Source organism: Anolis sagrei, chromosome 1 (assembly GCF_037176765.1).
Source record: "Anolis sagrei isolate rAnoSag1 chromosome 1, rAnoSag1.mat, whole genome shotgun sequence".
In the NCBI taxonomy this organism is placed as follows: Eukaryota; Metazoa; Chordata; class Lepidosauria; order Squamata; family Dactyloidae; genus Anolis; species Anolis sagrei.
Genome location: NC_090021.1, coordinates 293,472,402 through 293,490,987, shown reverse-complemented (window position 1 = coordinate 293,490,987; position 18,586 = coordinate 293,472,402). Strand labels below are relative to the sequence as shown.

Below are 18,586 nucleotides of genomic sequence, written 5' to 3'. Positions count from 1 at the left end.
TAAAAGGAAAAGTAGATTCCTAAATGCAGGATCTTTAATTGTAGATTTGTTCTCATGCTGAAGAAGAAATGTCCACAACCTCTGCTAAATATGGTCAGCTAGTCAGAAGAATATTTTTACTGAAAGACAAGCAAGCTTGTTCACAGTAGTGAAAAATGCTAATTATCTCGAATTTCTGGTCAATCCACTTCCCATTAAATTAGTTAGTGGCTGAAATGCTCTGACTACTTTGCTGAGAACAAGCTTACTTCTGAGTAAACACACACAAGACTGTGTGGTAAATCTTTATAGATTTCTTTAAAAGGGCTTTTATTATTAAGCAAATACACTTGCTAAAGTATTCTGCTGAAGCCGAACGAGAAGAAGACATTTAATCTTATGACATGAGCGTTATGCAGCAAGCAAGCAAAAATAAGCACAGATTTCAAAGAAAGAAGCAAACATTGATGATGGAAACTTTTCTGAGAGTCAATCACTGCACGATTCACAGCCACAGGGAAAATATGTTTAATACATTTAAGCATTTTTGTAAACAATGTAAAGTCATTCAGATCATATTGAGTGCAAAACTCGAATGCAGAATAGTCTTGGCTCAACAAACTCACACAGCAGCATAATGGTTTACTAGGGCAATGGAAGATCAGGTGGCATCTCCCACATGTCCATTTAGAATGGTGCAAGGTATTAACTAGGCTGCAAGGTATTTTTTTCTGTGTCAGGAGCGACTTGAGAAGCTGCAAATTGCTTCAGTTGTGAGAGAATTGGTGTCTGCAAGAATGTTGCCCAGGGGATGCCTGGATGTTTTACCATCCTGTGGGAGGCGTCTCTCATCACCCCAGTTTGGGAAGCTGGAGCTAACAGATGGGAGCTCACCCTGGTCCCTGAATTCAAACCATTGACCTTCTGGTCAGCAGTCCAGCTGGCACAAGGGTTTAACCCAATGCACACTGGGGGCTTCAATGCCAGCCATGAAGAGTGTTCAAAAGGTGCCAGTGATCTTCTCAGATCTACCCCATGCCTTCCATGTCTAAGACTGGAATGTAATACCATGGAAACATTACAGAAGACACTTTATGTAAGGGGAAAATATATTCTGTTCACACAGAGATGCAAGAATGCCCTCAATATTAAAAAAATGATAAAACGAATAGTATTACATTGCCCACTTTTTGGAAAGGGGAACTACCTTGAATTTTAGTGTATCTGATATCCAGGGTGAAACATGAAGCATTGACTATGTTTGTCCTGGGTCACTACTTTTGAAGCTCAAGTGCTGTACACAGAATGTCCATAATTAATACAAGTTCCAGGGGAAGTCTGAAGTCTCTGTAATGGGGCAATCGGTTTTAAACTATCAAGCGGATATGACAACTTGGTCCACATTTTGCGACCTAACCTCCTCGGGGGGTAAAAGTCATTCACCAGTTGTCCATAAAAATGAAATACTGAGGTTTTCTCCTAGATCTGCATATTGTAGTTTTTTTAGAAACTTGAGTGTAGAGTTCAGCATATGTGTAGGCCATTTAATTTTCTTATGCCGATAACTGTGCCAGGGAAGGAGATATTTCATAACCATCTAGGGCACCTAAGCAAATGTTATTTGCATAATTACAACATTAAAATGTTACTTGATGGTCTGATCCAAAGGCAACAATAGTCAATTATCATGAACTACAGTAACATCAACAGCATTTAAATCAGTTCCAGAAGAACGATTCTTTGGTTGGCACATACGACACTCGCACAGAGAACTCAGGCACCACAAACAGATGATATGTGCTAATGTATATCCAACTTATGGCATTCTTTTTTGAAAATGCCTGTTCTCAGCCATTCATTCTAGGTATTGTACTCAATATGACTTTACAGAAAAGTTAAAGTGTGAAACGACATAGCACTTTATACATGTTTTTAAAAAGGAAACAGAAACTTTATGTCTTTTATGCTATTTTTATGCTGTTACACTTAACATATTTTTATGATATACTTTATGCATTTTTATCTTGTGCTATATACTATATAAGAGAAATGTGCATTAGCATATGCTTCAAAGAAACAGGTTTTTACTGTTATCAAATGTCTCATCTTGCTTTCAGTGTTTAATTAGGTGATGTTTTAACAACATTTGGTAAATGCAAAGCAGTAGGTATTATTTTTGTATGTGGAAGCTATTAAATATTATTGCGTATTGCCTTCACTACAGAAAAATACTGAAAGAATGGAAGTACTATATTTTGTCTAAGATGCTAGATAAAGCACCAGGAGACTGGTTCAGATTTTGGCAGAGACTTCCTATCTGCCTTGGGGCTAGTTACTGAAGACCAGATTTATACAATCTCCTGGGACTTAGTTACCCAACTACCTGCTTTCCAAGCAGCCCATTAAAAGGTCTGTACTGGTGAAGCAATTTGCATGTTGGGCATCCCAAGTTACCTTCACATAGATTCTCATTGGCATAGGCATTATCTACAATGAAGTATGTTTGAAAGTCTTAAAATATACGTATACACAATGCTGCAAGCTCTTTTAGCAAGAATATTGGTTGAAACCATTTTACTTCACAAGTGTTCAAACTTTAGTTTCATACACACTGCAATTACGATCACAGCTTTCATAGAGCCTTTCACAGTTCATGCTAGAAATACAGTGTTATTGTTACCCTGTACACCCCTGTAGTGAATTTCTTCCCAGATCAAGAAAATCCTTCTTCCCTCTCGTAACCCCTTTCTACTCCTCAATTGCCAGTGAAATTAACACAGGTGCCAAAGAAAGAATTTGAGCAGAGATCTTCATATATATCATGCTACTAAAAGAAAGATTGTTACGAATCCAGCTGAATATTTGAATATTTGAATATTTTGGTGGAGGAGTGGAAATGGGAGAAAGAAATGATGTCACTGAGCTAATAGTGAAGTACATGCTTTGTATACAAACTTTAAGAGAGCACTTCTCTGTGTAAGAAATGAAACCTATAAAATATAGAGGAGTCAAGCCATCATTACAGTGAGTTATCAGATCTGGACCTGTTCATGTCTGTTAACTCATGTCTGGTCTATATGGTGGACCAAACACTCCCATCCTTTGAACCTGAATTTGTCTCTTCAAAAACTAATGTTTGTGACTTGGATGGGACAGCTGATAGCCAATGATACCAACGAGATGTAGCATTGTGATAAATGTGCCCAATATACAATTTTTGATAAATTAAAACCTGCAACTGGGGAAAATCTTGGTAGTAAGTTCCAAGAATGTCCATTGTTACAGAATTATATTGTCAGGTTTATTCCTTTGTAAATATCTGCTGCTATTCCTTTTTGTACTTCAATTATTGTGGTAAATATATGATGTTCCAAGAATTTTATGGCTTGGAAACTTCTGAATTTGAAAAATGAAGGAGTTTTGTAAGGACTCGCGTATATGAAAAGAAGCCTTAAGACTATAACTGGTTTGACACTGGGCTGAATGTTAGTAGAACTAAATAAAGAAGCATGTGATTAGGTAGGTTTCCACTGATCAAAGTACTATTATTTTGGGGAATTAATGGATTCTATAATCTCTAGGGACCTCTTCACATGGCCTTTTTGGGCCGTGCCATTACACTGGAAATTGCTGGGAAAAGGGAAGGTGCACGCCCTGCCCTCCCTCCTCCCCTCATCACCCATCAGATGGCAGAAAGGGTGGCAAATCACATTGCCCCGCTGCCCTTTGTGTCATCACATGGAAAAAAGGGGAGAAAAGTGTGAGTGGCTCCATCGGAGCTACCCAAAATACACTTTCCTCCCCGTAGTTGTGGAGGAAGCGCCTTTCAGTGCTTCCCCCTGACTCTGAATGCAAAGTGGGCAGGACATGCTATGCATTGTGTGATGGTACATGGCAGGCCCTGTCCTTGGCGCAAAGCAAAACAGCAAAATGGGGGAAAATGCCCCGTGTGAAGAGGTGGTAGGTACCACATAGTAACTGTTTGATATATACCAACAATAGCACCATCCTCATGCTCATGTTCATCCTCATCATACCTCTTCTTCCTCTCAAACTATCAAGCAACATGCACCTATACTGTGCTACATTTTACTGCTTCTACCCATTTTGTCTTCTCTTGTGATAGTTTACATTAATTTAAAGCTGCTATTCTATGCAAATGTACAAGAGAATAACCCTTATTGATTTCTATTGCAATACCTTCCATGTATGTCCACAATGTGGACTCCACATGTATGTATATATGCATGTATTGATGGTATACCTGCATCATGACTGGCTTCTGTAGCTGTTGAGACACTCTCCATCTGGATCGCATTTGCCACTTGTCTGGCCACAGAGGGAGAAGAGCAACCAGCTATGTCCTTACCCAACACCCAAGTCACTACAACATGCTGTCTCTGAAGTTAGGGTCTATATCCTGTGTCAAGGAAGATCATGGGATGGATAATCCCACAGCAACATTGAATGGTAGTATATAACCCTAAATAAATAAGTGGTTAGAACCTTTGGGTGGAGGGTGAGCGAGGGGGGGGGGGATTCCTAAAGGCTGTGTACTGTAAAAAAGGATTGTGTGCATAACCACCATTGATGCCATAACAACCACAGATATGGTAGTATGAGTGAAAAACAAGGAGGAATTAAAATAGAATGGAGTATGCTGGTGGAGGAGGAAGCCTGGTGTAGTGGTTTGGTGGACACTCTGGAGAGTGGTGTTTGAATCCCCACTCAGCCTTGGAAACTCACTATGTGAGGAAAGCAAATAAATCTTCTGAATAAATCTTGCAAAGAAAACACACAATGTGTTCACATTTAGAGTTGCTAGATTCCAGAAATGACACAGCAGCAACTATCTTGGAGGAGTAGCAAGGGCCATTACTGAAATAGTGATCAGCAACTTTTCACATTCAAACGTTTTGTTGGAAGACCAGCATTTCCAACCAACACAGACACACACCTGATCTCCTTTTCTATCATACACAGAGAAATAGGATCCATAGAGCCAAACCACACAGTACTTACTCATTATGCAAAAACATTTGAACATATCACATATCCTCAAATTATAGTTCTATCCAGCTCTACAAAAATCTAGATTATGTATAAAATCCTATATTTTTTGGTTCATGCTGTTTTAAGAAGCAAAAAATGCTACTCAGAGCCAATTGACCTATTCTATCTGGAAAAAGTTATCTATTAGATGTACTTATTATTTATGATAATGCACAACAAATCACAAATGGCTGTCAAAATGAAAACAAACAAGGAAGTGAAACCTCTTCCAAGTAGAGCAGTCAGTTTTTTTTTAAAAAAAGATTCACTAAATTAACGTTTTCGCAATATTCCATTTTTTCATCATAAGTTTTATTTTATTCATTTCAGTGCCAAAAATATATCCCTAAAAATCACAGGAGAGTCTGAGGTGGTCTTGAGCACCACAAAAAGATTAGTACAGCTAATGGACAGTGTTGGTCATTATCAGAAAAGGGAACTGAATACAGAATTACCAATATTATACTGTTTTTATAAACATCCATAGTGCAACTCACCTCTGTAATACACCATTCTTGTAACTGGGGAGCAAGCCTAGCTTAATTTGCTCTTAGAGTATACACTGTAATGTTTACTTATGTTTTAGTTTTTATGCCTTAATGGGTTGTTCTTGTTTTATTGCTTAATTCCTTCATTGTAAATTTTCTGCTGATACCATCCATTATTCTGTATTATTTTGATGTGTTTGTACCCATTTCAAGGCATTGAATGTTTGCCTTTTTATGTGTAAACATCCCCGAGTCCTTCTGGGGAGAGAGAGCACTCTAGAAATAAAGTTTTTGTTATATTATTATAATATTATTATTGGTTTCACCAGGAGGGATGTTTTAAGTAGCACAGGTTGCTAGACCACTCCCATTTTAAGTTCTGGCTCACTGGGCTACATTCAATATGGCAGCCACTCAAAATCTGTGGTTATCACTAATCCTACCCACGCTGAGGACAGACACAATTTTGTATCATCACTGGCAACCTGGCATATGAATCTATAAATTCATGGCCTTTTGAGCTGTTAATGAAACACAGAGGATATATTAGGAATTGCTGGATGAAGCAAAATTGTTAAATGCTATTATTTGCCTTATGACAGTTTAATAAAGATATGAACACTACTGCTAAAATTACAGATCGCATTTAATGTACAAAGATATATGGAATTACCTGCTGTATTCTGTAATAAGTAAATTTGATATTTTTAGTGAGCTTTCAATGTTGTATGCCAAGGGTCAGATCATGAAATAGTTGGCATACTTTCCAATCATATAGATTCCTCAAAACACATTTAATTACTTTCTTTTTAAAATATAAGGAACATTTTTTTTAAAAAAGCTAGAAGTCTGCATTAAAAAAGAAAAGAAAACATCTTTCAACATGCTGATTATCCTGCTTGCCAGATAATGCATATTTCTCTGTGTATTTTCTTTACACCTCTGTGTATATAAAATAGATCTAGGGGTTCTGTTAAATGCACTATTCAACAACCTTTTATATCTTCTTCAGTTACAGGAAAAATTGGAAAGGAACATCATTTTCAGGGGAACAAATGATACACAAGACATGCCCTTTAAATCCTTCTTAAGACTCTATGACCTGTAAAACTATCTGCAATATCAGCAGCAGAGAGCCCTCTACAGAACAAATGCTTCTGTTTTATGTGTACTGTATTTGCTAATCATTACTTCATAAGCAAGAGCAGATATACAGTGTGCTATAAATAATGGCGGGAATGTAAAAGCGAATTGATCTGTCTGGCTATCTAGTAATACTGCTGGCAGAGGACCAGCCCTGAATGGCTGCCAAGTATCATAGACCCAGCCAGTGATTTGTCTAGGGGTCTTGCCCTGTCAGGCAGAAAACAGTCTTAAGCCGAGCTCCCAATACTGTGAGCACCGCCTACTGCTCAACAATGAGCACTTCCTGCAGTGTCCCCTTTGCTGAGTTAAGTTTAAACAGCCAAAAAACAAGTATGAGTTATTAAGGTATAAAAGCACCCCTCCAAAAATATTAATCACTGGTCGGAAACATCAGTGTTCTTGTGAACTGAAGTGACTTGTATTGTTCAGTCTGGTTATGTTCCCTCCCTCCCACACCATTCCTTCCTTCTCCGTCTCCCTCAGACGTGCATTGCAATGTACTGATTCCCTTTCTGCACTTTATCATATTTATGTGAGTCAAATATACAGTACACTACTTGCTTAGATACACTTACATACATTAAGGTGCGGAGTGGGTAGCGCTGGGGAAGGGGGAATAGAAGAAATCACAACAGAATGGGAAGCATTTGATATGCATCTGTGTTTTCGAGGATAGTAATTATGCTAAACAAACTTAATTACAATGAAAACCGATTGGGTGGGGTTTTATTACAGGAAAGGAGTAAGGTCGTTCAGCAGCAAGTCCAGACAGCAAAAGTATTTCCCGATCCAGAGTGCAAAGGAGCACAATGGTGGGCTAATTCCCTCCCTCCCCTTCCCTTCACACTAAGTCAGTTATGCTGATCCACTTATTGCATTGCTTGAACTAGTTTTTCCTATGTATAAACATGGAAAGACAGCTCAGGCAGCAAACTCACCTCGAGATGCCTTGCAGGGATTCAGTAATGTGCCTGCTTGGCACTGTTTCTTGTATCCCCCAAGGCTGCCTCCCAATCTCTTTGTAAGACCAGTGTGCTGGCTCCAAAAAGGAAAAAAAAAGTCCCCATCAAATGATGCAACGCTCAGCTTCACGCAATCTATCTTTGCTATGTGATTTTGACTCACTGTTTAGCAGCAGAGCTGGGCTGCCATTATGTGCCCAGTATTCACATGCAAGTGTATGCCTGAATATAAATTCTGTCTGGAAGACTGAAGGTGAGCTTCTAATTATGAACTAGGAAAGTGGAATTTATGCAAAGCGACCCACATTTTCTTGGTAGGAACTCAGAGGACTGTGGGAAGCAGCTGCCTTTGTTTTGGAATTTGTTACTGTTTTTACATAATTTCATAAATGCCAGTGGAATTCAAACAAAACTGATTTAGATTTGACTTCATCACTTAAGATATATTTTGTAGAGTACAGCCTGTGCAGTAATCCTCTGCTATGCTTTAATTTGGTTTTAATTTTATAGGCCCTGTTTTAACTGCATATTTCCAGACCTTTATTTCTCTCACAGCTCTTAGCAAAATGGTAGCTCATAAACACAAGCTCTGCTGTATAGACTTTGCATTTCATCCCAAAGTATTTCCTTTTTTATAGCCATGGTCTTTCCATCCTAGTGCTCAGAGCTTGGGTCACAAATCTCACTGCTATTCCAGTGTGTGACATCTTCGCTCGTTTGCCGCTGCTCATTAACAAACAATACTGCTGTGAAATTGGTTTAATGACAAAGTAATAAAATTGCTATTCTGCTCACAGATTGCCTGAGGCACTTTGAGCTCCTACAAGGCTTACTGAGGGTGCCAAGATACATTAAGCTGCTTATTCGTAAAAACTGCATCATCTGTTTTTTTCACAGGTTTTTTCCTTTCCCTATCTAGTTTCTGCTTCTTTTTTATCTTCAAATAAAAAGATATATTTGCTTATGTTCTTTCATGCTGTCAAATTTTTTACTTTCATGCATATTTCTGGAAAATGAAAGTGTTTTTCATTTCATTCTGGGGTTTTTTCCCTTCTCAAAAGGTCACTCTGTCCCTATTGCAAGGTTGTTCCTGGACTCAAAATCTCAGCAATGTAACATTAAGACAGATGTATTTTTACATACTGTATTATGTAACCAGGAGACAGGCTAGTATCAGGCATATTGCAGGCATACGGCTTCTTTCTTTCCAAGAATGGATTATGTACTACCCAATAATTTTAACTGTCATTTTAAAGATATATGTACATATTTTGCCCAAACATAAACACATGTACAATGCATGTATGTATAAAGTAGCTACTTGTTCTTTCTCTGTTTTGTCAATAAGTAAACATAGGAGAGTAACAATACCAGTTCTAATCCTTATCTTTTTCATGAAATGAAATTACATGTTTTAGAGCAGTATCCTTTTCTTTATTTTTGTGAACTAGGCCTACACATTTGATGATTTACTGCAGCCAAACAATGCTGAAGCAACCACTTACTTTTCAACAGTGAGGCTGTTTTCAATCATTACAGCTAGACATCTTAACACTACTAGCATGGTGTAAATAAACATGCAAAGTACCAATCAATGGCATGTTCTTACCTTTGCATTTTTAAACACATGCTAACAGTTTCTCTCCCCTAGCCATACGCAGCCTGTCCTCAAAGACAGAACACAATATGCCTGTCATGCCACACATTGCTCTCTTACCTTTGAATATTTTTTATGGCTGTTCATGTTTTAATGAACATAGTTTCAACTGAATTATGTATTATTATTTATTACTTCGAGCACTTATATCCCATTCTTTTCACCCCTGAAGAGGGACTCGGGGCGGCTTACAACAGGCAACCATCAGATGCCAAGCAATACATTAGAATACACAGTTACGGTTAAAACAGCAATTAAAAGCAATTATAAACATTCAATATAAAAACAGTCCACTGGTTCAAAGTCATAGTCCAGGTCAACCAAAGACTGAATTAGCCATTTTTCTTATATATAGGTAAATACTGTGGCATGCTAAAAGCCAGGAAGACTATAATTTGGGCTACTGTTATCTCTAAGGACTCTATGCAAAGGTGGAAAAACTAGTTTTAAAACAATAAGACTTTGCCTGAACACGAAACTTTTCTCCTCCCACACTTAAACTGATCCTCCCTTCAAATGCCTTGTGCTCCAGGGCTTCCCCAGGTCACATTCATTCCGAAGTGAGTTTGACCTAGGGAAGCCCCAGAGCAGGAGATTTGAATACTGCAGGCTGGTGCAAGTCCCACAGAGACTTCCAGACTAGGTAGCACCCACAGCAGGATTGTGAAAGATAGAGAGGCCTATTCAAGGTCAGAACAGGATTTTTAAAACATACAACCAAAGGGAAATGAGCTAGCTGATAGGAATTACTAGACAGAGGCTGTGGGTGTGTTGAAATGACCCTTCTAAGGTCTAGGGCAGGAAGTTAGCAAAGGGTGTCCTGAAGCATGTCCACAAGAAAGATGATGTTGCAAAAAGGAATATGAGGAAAATTAAAAACAGTAAGAATGACAGAAAAGTTCAGGAGAAGGTATAGAAATATAATGAAATTTTAGAGAGAATATATTGGTCAGCAAAATTCTCTTGTCAGTAAAGACCCATCCAAATTATTTGCTACTCCCAGTTTTAGGTTCTTCTGATATCATAATATAAACTTGGGGTTTTATCAAAATACACCATTTAAATATTGCTAGATGGACAGAGGTTGTACTTAAAATACTATTGAAATATCACACCCACACTCAAATAGACAGAAGAGCTTCAAATGCTGCAAAGCTTTTCACAACAGAGAAACTTCCATAAATATCACATCCCTCATACCAGTGGGACCAATACCTGTAGTTTCATCTATCTGATACTGACCAAATATGTTCTCTTTAGAAACTCTAGGAAATGTCTACATCTTCCAGGTGATTCTATCATATGTGTCAACTGGAAATTACCATATAGTTCTTCTCCATTTGCCCCAAGGAGCCCCCCGGTTCCCATCCCACAATGTAGAGCTACTTCTGGCGGGGCTCCATGGTGCAAAAGGAGAGGAGCCACCATATGCTGCAGCAGCAACATGGAAGGCTTCCTGTGTTGTGCCCGGAGGAGGCCTGGTGGCAGACACTTCCCCCATGTGATGGGGTCAGGGGTAAGTTAGGCGATGTAGGGCGTGAGGTGATGGGTTTCCCCTGCCAGGCACTGCTGGGTTCCAGCGGCAAATATGATGACATCCTTAAGTCACCCTGGAGAAGCTAGAAAATTCCTTGAGAGGACATATTTTGTCTGGTGCAGGTGGGCAAACTTCAGGTATTGGCCTTATAGAATACTTTTCTAGGATTTTTCCTTAAGTGCTGGCAAAATTCATTCATTTCAATATGATTCATTATTATCCGTGGTTTTGTGTTTCCACTTATTCAGGAACATAACCTCCACGAATATGAGGGTTGTATTGAATACAGTTATTTTGGACATGGATTTGCAAGTCCCTTTGTCTGTATGCTGCATTCATAATCACAGACATGTGGGTTTAAAATACAATTTATCTGACTAGCTTTAACATACAAGTTGGGTTAGATCCTTTTTGTAGCCTTAACACAGGGCAACAACCGTGGTCCTATAATAAAATGATGGGGAAATATAAATGCTTAAAAAGTGTCTTACAAACTCACATCTAAGTAAATATGAAAAATGATGTTTTAATATGCACAGTATTATAAGCCATGCTGGACAGTTCTGTTGCTGTTGAGGAGATGGATTTAATGGAAGAAAAGGTTTGCTCTCATTAAGCAGCCTTGACTACTGCCTGGCTGAGAGAGAGATGCATGGGCTGGAAGAGGAAGGTGTATAGATGCACTCTTCAAAATGGTATCTGAAGAGGTTTTTGGGACACAGGTTATTTCTGTATATACAAGAAAATTTCAGAAATATTATTTGAAGTCCTGTGAAAAAGAAAGCAAAAAACAAGACCAGACACGGGAGTAGGAATTATCCCAGGGCTGCAGATAGACTTAGAAATGGCTTTTAGGCCTTAAAGTGCCTTGCATAAGAGTATGGGTTCCCACTGGGACTAGCACTGATTTCGATGACAACCTTGTTTTTAAATCTACATTTAAAATTTTAACACACATGCATCATGACTACAACATATAGCTTTATTTTAAAAATACTATTTGCAAACACTTAAAAATAAAATTCCTTGTTAAAATGTACTCAATCAGGCTGAATGTAAATGAAGCATTGTTTTAAATATAAATAATATTGAATTTCCACCACAAGAAGAGCCAGAGAAATATTTTTGTCATTTTCTAAAACCATAACTACGGCTACTATTTTGTGAGTATCCATGCCATTCAATTATTTCTGTGCCATGATGTTGAAAACCAGACTGGTGTCAGAAACCAGAAAGATGCATTTGGAGTTGAAACTATGCATCACAGAACAGAATCAATCTTCCTAATTAACTGCAAATTAGCAATCCCAAAATGAGTGGGATCAACCTGTCTTTACTGGCCAAGAATCATGTTAAGTATACAGCTTCCTCTAAGTGCCTCTAAATTACTTTTACGCCTGTATAAAGTAACATTCTTTTAATCTAATGCTGCATTAGTGTCACTGGACTCAAAGTTATTGCCCTGCTTTAAATTTCTGCAGATAGGTGGTAAGATGGAAAGATAAACAAATTAATAGACGGATAGGGAGACAGTCTGATATTTTCTATGCAGAGCTCCAGGCAGCTTCTTATAAATCTCATGAAACCACAAACAAGGTACTAATTAGCATAAGACTGTACAAAGAAAACTTTCTTTTCAATAAAGCCATTCTTTAAGGCCTCTCAGCAGTGGTTGCTCATAAGAGGAGCAAAGTGAGAAAGTGAAAAATAGCAGACGCTGGATTCTGTATGGCATTAATGATCTGAATTAATAGTGTAGTTACCGTTAAAATGAATAGCAGTGATAGGCACTTAAAAAAAACATAGAGTGAGTAAGAATCTCCCCACTGAAGAGAACAAATCGGCTTTGGCAATACTGGTGATTTGATGGAAGCAAGAGGACTTGAAGGAAAACTATAATTTATTTCCTTACACTTCAGACACAAAAAAACAGATTGATAGTGTCAAATATCTGTTTGCATAAACTTTATAATAACCAGCAAAACCAACCCTTACATATAGAGGATTTTTCTTTTGCATGTTGCTTGTTTCTGTGCATAGGTCTCAAGCTTGAGACTAATCTATTCATGTACAAGCATCTGTTTCTGTGTAATCATTGCTCTTGCCAGTTGTAGTGTTTGCATTTTATAAAAAACATAATGAAGTCATAGAGTCACAGAATCATAGTGTTGGAAGTCCCAAAGGCTCATTTTCTCCATCAATGAAGAAATGCAGGAATTCAAGATACAGGATCCGAAGTATATAGAGGTCCAGCCACTTTATGAACATATCCATAGAAGTCCCTAGATGGTTCCATTGCTGAATCACTCTTACCAGAAAGCTTCCTTCTAACTTTCAATCGAAATTTACTTTGCTGTGACTGAAACCATTAGACATAGTTCTATTCATGAATGCATCTGAAAACAAACATGTGCCTTCCTCTCTGTGGAAGCTCTTCAAAGACTGCAATCATGTAATTCCTGAATCTTCTCCTCGCCAGGTTCAGAATGCCCAAATTCTTCAGCTTTTCTTCATATATTTTGTTCTCTATGCATCTAATCATCCATGTTGTTCTCCTTTTTAATTTACCATATTTTGACTGCACAAAGATTCAGTTTTGAGCCCTGCTACTTCCAATTGCATCCCAAACATTGTTCACATTTTCCAGTAGACTTTTCTACTACACTTGTTGCTTATCTGTATTTTCAGTTTTGATTGCATACTTGTTTACATTCTACTTCCACAGAATCCCCCAACAAATACTTGTCTTAAATGTAATTATTGTCTCTTAATTTCCCTTTCTTATATTCAGCAGAAAGTAACAAATAATATGCAAAAATAATAAACATCTATTCTGCACACTTTCTGTTTTGCATATACAATCTCCATATTCCACACACTGTTCCTCTTATGCCATCCTCATATCCCACTGAAACACGTGCAAATTGTTTATGCTTGAGCTCTTTGAAATTCTTGTTTTTCTCATGTCAAGCTTGCTCTGAACCAGGTCTGCCCTGAATTGTTCAGTTATGAAGTTGTTTAATTTATAGCCCATCTCTCTGCTAGGGCTGTCAAACAAGACAGTTTCCAACATAATTTTAAAAATTACTATAAAAACACAATAAATTATACATATTAAGATACAAATTAAATTAATTATACTATTTTAACACCCTAACTCAGGCTGAATCAACAAGTAAGTTGTATTCCAGCTCCATTACACAGCATCGTATCCCAGTTTGATCCTGTTAACATCACACCAACTCTTTTTATAGACTGTGCATAGGTGAAATACCTCTTGTGCTCCTTTCCATCTGTGTATTCCCCATTCCTTATGGCCAGTCTGTTCCTTTTCTTTCTCTCTCACAGAAAGACTTACTATCTGGTAGGTAGCTACATTCACAAAGAAAATTAAGTTGCTCAGCTATTTGCTGATGCTATGAGAAATGGGAAGGAGACTAAGCCAGCAATCTATATATAGTTACCTGGAGTAACCCCCACTGAATAATGCGGAACTTACATTATATACAGAAATGTGCTGTAATGTGGTATAAGAAAGAGGTTCAATTAAAACAAACTAACTAAAAAAGCCCCGTATGGCATAAATCACTCACTCCTGGCCCCTGTAGAGACCTGCATCTTGGACAATCATACCTAAATGCCACCATACAAGTATACATATGCATGCTGAAGGCCAGCATGGCATAGTAGTTTGAGTAGTGATACTGGGAAGACGAGGGTTTGAATCCCTGCTCAGAAACTCATGGGGTACCTTGGGTGAATCACACATACTTACTCAGCCTTAAGAGCAATGCAATGGCAAAACTCCTCTGAATAAATATTGCCAAAAACAAACACACATAAAAGAGTCACCATAAGACAGAATCCACCATTGGGTAATATCTGCATTAGGTCTAACAAAACCACCACTAAGGTTTGGCTTCTCTAGAATTCTCCATTAATAATAATAATAATAATAATAATAATAATAATTTCTTTCTTACCCGTCTCTCTTTGTGATTCGAAGCGAGTTACAACACACAAGCAAAGATTAAACATAAGACACAAGTTTAAAATTCATAATTAAAACTGGCTAGGTAGGCCATTACGCTATGCAATACAAAATAGTAGGCAATAAATCACTAAGATTGATAAAGAATTCTGGAAATAAACTTCTGTGCATATATCCCCACAAAAAGGACAATGGGTACAAATAGGTGGTGTACACACAATTCTCTAGCTCAATTTAGCAACTAATTTAGTAGCTAAAGCTGTGTTTATCTTACCAAGGAAATTATGATGGAATCCTACTGATCCATTGTTTAAAGAAGGGGGAAAGCAAGATGGAAGGAAGGCTGAATTTAATCCTTTCAGCTCCCTCTTTACTGCCAAACAGATTACTATTGGGATTTTAAGTGCTTTTACTGGGTTATGTCTGAACAGCCCTGGCTGCTGCACATATGCTCTGTTGGATCAGGGCAGGTGCAATTAATGATCCTTGAAGTTGTAATCTATCATGACAAAAAATTTCAATGCTTGCATTCCAAAGGCTATTTATTGGTCTCAAAGAAGTCAGTAAGAATGTTTGCTCATGTACTATTGATACAGTAAGCCAATTTTTAAGTGTAGCCATATTGCGATCCATGCAGACGCCATTTATTATTTTCATTATGGCACTTCCAGAATTCCTTTTTAAATTTTGGCATTTGTGTCCCACTCATTAATTTTGTGAAAAGACAAGTTTTCTTCAAAAATCTACTGATTGATATGATTGCATCCTATATCTCTGATAACTTGTGAAATTCTGCACTATAAGTCTCCATCCAGAATACTGTATGTCCTGCTTTTCATGAATTATTAATCGAAAATTTAAAATTATTTGTAATCTGGAATACCTGAGATTATTTTAAACAAAAGAGAAGGGAATTGTAATGTCTATATATTCTGAGTTGACCAAAATATATAAAAGCATTTCTTAGCCTGACTAGACAAACTAAGGATTAATGGATAAATGAAGAGAAAGCTCACTCACAATGACAAAATGGCTAATAATTTAGTCTGTATGGGTGACATGTATCTCTGTTAGTTAAATAGTTTACTACTAGACATTACACTGAGTTCCGTTCTCAAGGTGTATATCAGCAAACATCACATTTAGATCCTTCCAACATATACAACATATATTAAACTTTGCCATAACAAATTTATGCTAATTCCATACTCTGTGGTTTAGCCTAAACTAGACCTAATATGATCGTATAAAAGATACTTTGGCAATTCTTGAGAGAGAAAAAGTGATCAGATCTGAGCTTTCTTAGCCACTATTTATGTTTCTTGCTGTAAGAAATTGGCACTGTTGGGTTAATTTAGAGATCTTGAGAAGATTGTGAGAACACGCAAGCAACTGCAGAATCAGGGCACTGAGGGCTTTGCAAGTCAGAACCAGGACCTTAAATTGAAAATAAGATTATTGTTGCTCAAAGGAGGTGCAAGTGCTGAAAGACTAGTATCATGTGCTTTCACACAGTTCTTTTCACCCATCAAGAAATAGATCTGTGTTCTGCAATGACTACCACTTTTTAAAAGTTCTGGTAAGTGATCTTGTTTCCAATTCATTATGGTATTTCAATATTAAGCATTTATAAATCTTCATTAACTCTAAGGTGTTCCTATCCAGAACAAGGAGGGCAATGCATGCCTGGGACCACATACACATTCACACACCCATATATGTACAGGGCTCCTTAAACGTTGTAACCCACAATAATAGCTCGTTTAGCATGCTGACTATGGGCTGACCACACAAGGAGGGTTAAAAGGCACCAACATAGCTCTACTGAGCACTAATATAGCTCTACTTGCAATGGACTTTGCTCTTAATAGTCATGTCATTTGATTAGTCTTTCTTCATTCGTGTAATTCCACCTTCCCACATTCTACCTTTAACCACATGCAGACTGTTCATAGCAACTAATTTTACAGGATGCAAGGGAAATGCACACACATCTGAATTTTTTGAAGTGGTTATGCACTAGTTAACAGCTACCCTTGGGAATTGGTAGGTGCTGGATGAGAGTTATTTTTTAAAATAGGCCTTCCTAATACTGTACCCGTTACTATACCATGACATAAACTCAGTATTGATTTGATATTATTGGAATATAGTAATTAAAAGAAAATTAGGACAAATAAAGAAAATTGTTATTTAATGTAACATTTCTTCAAAAAGGATTTTATTTTAATGTTTCTTTAAAGTATTATTTTTTGCTGTTTACTTGATAGTTCTGGTTGCTTGGATTCCAGTTAATGAAGAGTCTACTGTATAGGCAGTCCCCAAGTTACGAGTAAAGTTGAATTTGTTTGAAAGTCAGAATACATACATTTTTAAGCGTAATTCCATACACACACACACACACACACAAAAGAGAGTAGCATAGGAGAGGGCTAACATCCCTGGGGAGTTTGTTTTGCTGTCTCTGCCCCTGTTCAGAAGACCTCACTTTCTGTCCCTGTAATAGCTGGATTTTGGAAAAAAAATGGCTTGCTGTGGAAATAAAAAAATTGGTGAGAAAACTTCAGTTGAGACACCTTTTCCCCGTGATAACTCTTTCAGGATAAATTTCCCTTCCGAGGGGTAGATTTCTCTCACTTACTATTGTCTCACCCCCGTGCTTAACTATGTGTCGTTTGTAAGCTGGATGTTTGTAACTTGGGGACTGCCTGTATTGGGTTATAGTGGTACAAGTATGAAATAGGCATATTTGTAACAACATGGGTCTAGAATGAAATAATAATTCAATGGAATTATCAGAGCGAATGCCTATTTCATTCAAGCCCCATGTTAGGAAAATACTGTGCTTTCTTGGTACATACAGAATGAAATGTTCCTTTAATTGTCTCATTAAATTTTAGGTTGTCATTTATGTCATATTAGTAGGAGCAGTATGATATGGATGGACATAGGATAGGACCTTCTTCTCTGTGGTGCTTGAATTTGGGAATACCTCCTCCTTTTGGAGATTAGGTTGCTTTTCTTTTGTTGTGAAGCCAAAACATTAAACTTACTTTTAAATGTACTCTGTTAATTTACTAACTCATTTAATACTTAATTTATTATGTTTAAATTATTTTACTGCTTTAATCTGGAATTGTTTTAAATGCTTTATATTGTTTTATTTCTGCTCTTCTCTGAGATCTCATGATTTAGAGTAGAATTTTGTTCAGTAAGTAAGTAAACGTACACTTTTATTTTTTATTTTTTAAAGAAAAAACTGTACTACATTGAATTAACATCTATGGAGATGAATTCTACCTCTGCTTTAGTCACCTAGTCTCTCACATCAGCTTCAGGTCATATTTAAATCATAGACCTGTGCTGACAATATAATAGAAGATGTCTAGAGCTCTGTGTAAGAGAATAAATAAAAACATTTTTCCTCATCCATATGAAAGAAGTATCTCATATTTGGTCAGTTATTATGAACCACAAAATGACCAGTATCATGAAAGATACCAAACCCCATAAGAAGAACTGGACTATATAGTGCATGCTGTGCAACCTCACCTTCTCCCACCAGTATATATGGAAAGTGGAACTGCCATCAGCCTTATGTGGTCAGGAAATCAGTTCAAGACATACGGACTACAAACAGGTTTTTTCATTTATCCTTTCAAGTTTAAAGTATTTATTTATCTCTCTTTCTGAGAAATATGGCACTCAAAGCATCTAACAATAACATTCACATTCAAAACTAAATACAATTTAAATGTAAAAACAAATTGAAAC

The 18,586-nt window shown here is 37.2% G+C and overlaps 1 protein-coding gene across 8 annotated transcripts in view; it reads right to left on the bottom strand.

The window, feature by feature from the left end:
- MEIS2 (Meis homeobox 2) overlaps window positions 1-18,586 on the bottom strand; it is a 224,536-nt gene that overhangs the window by 25,233 nt on the left and 180,717 nt on the right. The gene's annotated exons all lie outside the window — the stretch shown is intronic.